At 49.7% G+C, this 4,852-nt stretch overlaps 1 long non-coding RNA gene across 1 annotated transcript; it reads right to left on the bottom strand.

The window, feature by feature from the left end:
* Positions 1-827: 827 nt before the first annotated feature.
* LOC138417858 (uncharacterized) lies at positions 828-3,530 on the bottom strand. Its single transcript, XR_011248322.1, has 2 exons — positions 3,137-3,530; positions 828-2,316 (listed from the first exon to the last, which is right to left on the bottom strand). It is a non-coding gene; the product is annotated as an uncharacterized lncRNA (long non-coding RNA).
* Positions 3,531-4,852: the final 1,322 nt, after the last annotated feature.

Below are 4,852 nucleotides of genomic sequence, written 5' to 3'. Positions count from 1 at the left end.
AGAATTCCCAAGCTGCAGCTCTACTGTGTTCAGAATAGAAATGAGACAAGGTCTGTAGAGGCCCCAGAAAAACTGCCAGAGTATTCAACACTAAGTGTTGCCTGGGCAGTGAGCAAGTTCAACCTCTTCACTGGAAATTATGAAAAACTTTTCATCCTGTTTAAAGGATGTGGTTTAGTTCTACCTAGAATGTAGCATGAAAGTGAACCCTGCTTTACTGGGTGAGCACACACACGTAGACATGCACGCAGAAGACATGTATAGACCGTGAACACACCAATATGAACAAGGTAAGAAAAGGGCACTGGACTCCTAGACATCAGACCAGCCAATCAGAAGAGGCTCCCCAGGCACCAGGATGTTTCTAGAATTCCCTATTTAATGAAAAACAACAGGCTATGTGGGGTGTGGGGAGGTGATATAAAACACTTGTTTCCTATCGTTTGTGATGCTGTGAGCGGTTAGCGAAAAGGGCCATTTCGTCCCATAGGCCCCCCTGTCTTGGCAAAGATGATTTGCATTTGTCCTGCGCGGCCAAGGGAGCTGGCGTTCCGGAGACCTGGCAGTGGGCTTTTACATCATCGATAGCTCAGATTTCTTCTCTCTTCATCCAAGCTGAGTTCTGGACCATCCCTGGCCCCCCAGGACCCTGACTCAGGCCAGCGTTCATGTGTTGCCTCACCTCTGCAACCTCTCTCTGTAGCCAGGGCATCCAGCCCCTCTGCTCTGCCGGACCCCCGCAGGGAGAGAAGCTCCATCAGTTTGTGAGGACTGGACCTCTACCAACTAGCTAATTCCAAAGAGGAATGACACTTGGAGCCTCAAGATTTTCAGGTATCTCAATTTAATGCTTTAAAAACTCAAGGATGAAGTAGTGGTGGTATTAAGTTTGAGCAAATTTGGCCTCCCAAAGCAGGCCAAATCACATAAAAGATGCCCATGGTCGGTGTCCAGAGCCTCGTGTCCCCAGGACCAAGCCTGCCATCCTCATTGGACCTGTGAGCCTCTCACCAAGTGACCCCCGTCTTCTAAATCCATCTCATCTCCTGTCACTCTTCTGAGTACGCGGGGCAAGCCAAACTCTTGTTGTCTCAAAATATCCCTCTTCACTTCTGTGCCTCCGCCGGTGTCACCCCCAGGCCCGGGGCCCTCTTCCCTGGTTCAGAGCCCTGTTTGAGCCCCACCTGGCCTCAGCATCCCTCACACGTGTCATGTGGGGTGGCTTGCAGCCTGGTCCCATCAGCCACTTTTTGGGTTTCTTTGTGTCCCCTGCATCACACCTACCAGATAAAAATGTCAATGGTTAAATTCAAAATGGAAATTTCAAAGGCTGCCTTAGTTTCCTGAAAGCTCTGAGTAGATTTCCTCACTCTGCCCCACCCCCATCCACCGTGTAACAAAGGAATAGAATGACTTCTTTGTTCTTCTGGGACAAACTTTTTTTAAAAAAAATCTTGCTCAGCCTGCCCCTATAAAAGGCTTATCTCCAGGGCTGGTAGGAGACATTTTAATTCCTTCCTGTTTGCTGATCTTTCTCCTCAAGGCCCCTCAGCTCAGGCCCCACCCCGTGCCCCAGGTAAGGTCACCCAGGAGTGTTGGAGTCCATCTGTCACCTGACACACTCTCCTTACAGCCACTACAGTCTGGGCACCAGCCACCCAGACCATGGGCATTTCTTCTAGAACACTTCAAGAGGGTCCACTGTCTCGTCTCGTAACCCGCCTCCTTGTCTTATAGGGAGGTGTCCTCTGGCTCATTTGATTTTGTAATTTCTCTTTCTTCATTTCCCATCGGGCTTCTTTTTTCCCAGCCCTTTATGTTAGGAGTGAACTTAGGTAATTATCATTTTAGAATTTTGCCACATCGTTGGACATTTATGGAGCCCCGCAGGTGTCAGGAATCATTACTCTCTTCTGGGAATGTTCCTGATTTAGGCTTTAGCCCTCAGTTCTATTTTGTTCTGATGGATCACCCCAAAGGTTTCAGAAAGTAAGGGACTGAACAATGTGTCTGCTGGTCTTGTGAGGGGATTCCTGTATTTTGAAAAATGCAGTGATGAATCACTCATGATAGAGCTTTCCGTTATAAAAATGGTGCAGTTGAATAAATTATCTTTTTCATCCAGGGTATCTCATGATTTTCTTTACTCGTCCTGTCTTGTGGTCCTGGGAAGCCTTGGGGATGTTGTGTGGACAGAAAGCAAGGCTACAGTGGATGTTAAAGGAGAAGATTGGACTTTTCATGCTTCTGGGAGTAGCTGGAGGAGTGAAGATTTGGAAGGGGCTTGGATGATCAGGGATGCTTTAACCAGTCAATCTGAAAAGACAAACACATCCTGTCACTGAAGAGTGATTGTGATGGAGGAGTTCCAGAAAAGATCTAGGGGAAGCTGTTTCTCTGTGTCATCTCTGCTCTGGACATCCAGTCTGGTTCTTGGTCAGCAGGGCTGAGCATCTGGAAGATGCACTGGACAAAGGCAGAGAACCAGGACAAGCTGAGCCTCACCAGGTAGATCTGTCCATTGTCATGCCGGTTTTATCCAACCCCTTGGTGACGGCCATTGCTTTGCTTCGCAGCTCTAACCTTGTGCGCATGTCCGTTTGGGCCAACTGTAACCCAGAACAATGTAGGGGAAGGCATTCTGGAGACAATTATCAGGTAAACAGAGCTGACACGGCATGAAATAGCAGAGCCCAGGCAGAGAACAGGGCCTTTGCTGACAGGAGCCAGCGGAGAAGACAAGAGTATAGAGAAGGGCACCAGCAAGTCAGTATGGAGATGGGGGTTCGCTGGTCTGAGGCAGCGGAGCAAAGCCAAGACCATGGGTCTTGACATGACATGTCTCCCCCTTTGGTGAGTGGAGCTCATGGAGGGCTACGGTTCCGGCTGACAGCTGGAAGGCAAGCGTCACGTGTTGACTACTAGTGGTTTCTGTTGTCAGACAGATCAATGCTTTCCTGGAGGGGTGACTCCAGGAGGACCCCCAGGGAATGTCAGACTCCCTAAGTATCCCATCCCCACCTGCCCCACTCTGTGCCCTTGGTTTTCACACCTGAACCCTAGACACCTGCCTCCCAACTTCGGAAGATTAATCAAGATGCAGAGGTGGTGTCAGTGGTGGCTGTCGTAATCATACCTCTTATTCTGGAGGCACTTAAAGAGACAGATCCATGACTTTCCCAAGACACTGTCCACTGACAAAGCCACAGGTCCTTATTCAAAGTCCAGGGCTCTGTCCATTTCACCAGGTCCAAGTGTGACAGAAGTTGTCATGTTCTGTCTGCCGCTTCCCTAAGCAACAGAAGAGTCACTCCAGTTATTCCAGCAAGGTTTAAAAGTGGTTTTCCTGAGTTGAGAATGGATTACTCTGATTTTATCCATAGTTTTCTTTTTATGCCCTTTGCAAATAGGCCAGTGACAGTATCCCTGTGAGAAAAAGAAAGCTTCCTTGGGCTGAATGAGATGTCAAGTCCAAGCCTATAGCTCAGCCTCCAGGGCAGACTGACCCTAAGAAGGGAGGGTCAAGGCCCAAGGTCACTACTCCAGAGCTTGTCCACAGTGCAGGTGAAAATGGCTGCCATTCCAAAGTTGATGTAAAAACTACAGCTTTGGGGTTCTCAACATCATGTTCACACACCTCCCTGGCCTCTTTACACTCCTCCTTCCCTGAAATTTTCCCTGCCTGGGTATCCTAGGCCCTCTTGCTTTACTGACATCTCTGATCACAGAGGAAACACTTTCATACCAAGGTCTTAGAGACGGGCAGAACTTGGGTGCATAGAAAAGACAGCTGTAGGTATAGAGGTTATAGGACAAAAATCTGTTGTATAGGATGGAGAGGTTACATCCAGGTGATTCAAGTTTCCTCAAATTTCCCTCTGGTTTCTTCAATGGCAAGAATGGCTCTTTCAGGCACCAGGGCCATGGTAAGGTGGCGAAGGCAGAGGCCACCCCAAGCTGGGTGAGCAGGGGCTTCACCAAGTCCCTGTCGAGCTGCTGGAGGCTGCAGAACTTGGTCCAAAGATGCATCTTCAGCTTGACTTCCTCTGGCATCCTCCTGGGGAAACTTTTGGCAAATGAAGAGGCCAGGGATGGGGCACCCAGGAGGGGATGATGGCATCTGAGGACAGCTCTAAATGAAGCAGTTATTTGCAGAGGAAAGGTGTTCATAGTTAATAGTTTATGTCCATAGTAGCATGTGGTCAAGTGGACAGCTGTTTCTGGGCTCTTGATACTAAAAAAGGGAAAGAGAAAAGCTTTGCCGGTGAAAACAGCAAAACATCTGCTGAGCACGCAGAGGCCCCGCAGGGTGGGGAACAAGTAGGTCTGCAAACAAGGATGGAGCAGGTGGCCCCAAGCAGCCTGGGAACTCGGGGTCCCTCCTCACCACCCACGTTCCAAGTGAGGACAGAGGCCACATGGGAAAGGCAGCTGCCGCTGTCAAGAGGCCAAGGGGCCCATCAATGAGCCAGTGCAGCACCAGACCCTCTCGCTGAAGACGAACGAGGCTGTCAAGCATCACCTGGGCCTTCTGGCCACTGAGGGCCCCTGTGGAAGATGAGCGGCTGGGGCCTCCCTGGCAGGCAGGTGTTCTCTAGAAACTCCCAGCCTTTCACTGCCAAGGCCACCTGCCTGCAAAACCATGACTCATGCCCGTGAGGATCTGAGGCTTCAACTCCACTCGTGTGCTGGCAGCTGCTTGTCCCCTTTGATACAGAGAAGCTTCCATCGCTCGGTGCCTGGGATGCTCCCTCAACTGATCAAAGAGGGACCTCTCTTCTGTAGAAGAGATGGGAAGGACAGCTATCACAGTTTCTGATGTTTGGGGAGATTTTCATTTTCTAAAACATGT

The sequence above is a fragment of the Ovis canadensis genome, chromosome 13 (genome assembly GCF_042477335.2).
Source record: "Ovis canadensis isolate MfBH-ARS-UI-01 breed Bighorn chromosome 13, ARS-UI_OviCan_v2, whole genome shotgun sequence".
Taxonomy (NCBI): domain Eukaryota; kingdom Metazoa; phylum Chordata; class Mammalia; order Artiodactyla; family Bovidae; genus Ovis; species Ovis canadensis.
This window is presented reverse-complemented; position numbering and strand designations above follow the sequence as displayed.